Below are 1806 nucleotides of genomic sequence, written 5' to 3' on the forward strand. Positions count from 1 at the left end.
ATTGAACTCAGGCCCTGGTACTTGCCAGGCAAGCACTTATTCTACTGAGCTATCTCCCCAGCCCTGGAAGGACCATTTTGTATCTGTATATACAAAATAGGATAGATATGCAGCTGCTTTCTCTTAACTCAATGAGAAGAAAGATTTGTACTAATAGTATTTGGACAGGATATCATGTCTGCATCTCATACTATGAATAACCACTATGAGACAACAATACGCAATGTATTAATTATTGAAACTGTCCTACTAATCGGTTTTGAAACTGTCTCATTGCTGTTTCTCAATAAAATTAATAAATAAAATAAAATAAAATAAAATAAAAATAACCCAAATGGTCTGCTGTTGGGGCAATGCTGTGGTGGCTTGGCTCTATGCCAGCAGAGGGAGCCCTGAATGCCTGCTTCCACACACCTGCCACAGATTCATCACCTCTGTTGTCTGCTATCTGTGTTCCTACAACCTTCAATTGTTGAATTCAAATTTCTGAATTTTGTTCCTTGTCTCAAACTTCTCACATATAAGCAGTGAAAATCCCAAAGCACCAAAGAATAGTAATTGCAGTGAGACTCAACTGTGAGTTAGTCACAGATCTAGCTGCTCCAGGGAAAGTCTTCCATTTGAAATAAGAGGATGCAGCAAGTACTGCCCCTGCTTGTATGACAAGTGACTGGTAGGTGTCAGGGAATACAAAAGAACTCTTCTTAAATAAAAGTGATTTTGGGAAGAGTGTAAAGTTGACACATACTAGAGTAGTGAATCTTAAGAGTTTTAGATTTTTACAAATATGATGAAAGCTTTGGAAAATCTCCTCAGGTTATGTGCATTTGCACAGATTTTGCTTACTTGTAGAGATGGCAAGGTAATCAGAGATATGAGCAACTGAATTGGAATAGTTTTATGTTTACTCAGATATTTCAACAAGCTCTCTGATCACTAAAGACAAGGGAGATTGTAGATTTGTATAGAGCTGAATTTGGCTGCTAGAAGGAAGCAAGGAAGGAACCAACAGGCCCCATGCCAGTTTTGGTCCCCTGCATAAGGAGGAAGTCCAGATTCTCATCCTGGCAAGAAGAACGTTTATGTTCTCGTCCCTACTTATTTGTCAGTTACTTCCTTTCCATCATACATATGCATCTCTTCTCCAATCATACAGAAAGTGAAAACTAAGCATTAGTTTTGCTTGTATCTCCTTATAATATTGTTGGCTCCGCTTTAACAGCCACCCTGCCACCTTTTCCTTGAGTGTTAGGCTTGCCCTCCCTGTTTTTCCGTCGCGTACTCCTCATGGGCGTCTTTCTGTGACCCTAAGAGGAAGCTCATCATAGCCTTTTTGCTCACCAAGGCACTTGCTTCTGGATATAGTGTTTCCAGAGTGCCTCCTGCCCGAGGGTGGGAAGGCAGGCACACGGGACAGTTCCCCATGTGTCCTCCTGTCTACCTAGGGGCAGGTTCGGTTTCAGGTCTGTTTTAAAGAGCAGGTACAATGAAGACCACTTATGCAGGAATGTGAAAGGAATCAATTATCACAAAGATGTGATAAAATCCTCAAACAAGAGCAAAATAAAAGAGCAAACTATATTTTATAATCTTATTCATGACAGACTTAACACTCAAGGAGAAAAGCATTTGCTGTTGTTTGTTACATGGCAAGAGGCTTGCCAAAATTGGTACTGTTTTCCAAAATATTTCAACGTGTGAAGCACACGAAGAGGCCTCCCGTCATTTTAAGACAAATTATGTTCTAATCCGGGCATATAAAAAATGACAACAATGGAAAAACTCAATCTGTTTTTCGGTTCTACA

The 1806-nt window shown here is 40.0% G+C and overlaps 1 protein-coding gene across 1 annotated transcript in view; it reads right to left on the reverse strand.

Annotated features, from left to right (window-relative positions):
• CUNH1orf87 (chromosome unknown C1orf87 homolog) overlaps window positions 1-1806 on the reverse strand; it is a 54270-nt gene that overhangs the window by 9622 nt on the left and 42842 nt on the right.

Source organism: Octodon degus, unplaced genomic scaffold (genome assembly GCF_000260255.1).
Source record: "Octodon degus isolate 3935 unplaced genomic scaffold, OctDeg1.0 scaffold00057, whole genome shotgun sequence".
NCBI classification, from domain to species: domain Eukaryota; kingdom Metazoa; phylum Chordata; class Mammalia; order Rodentia; family Octodontidae; genus Octodon; species Octodon degus.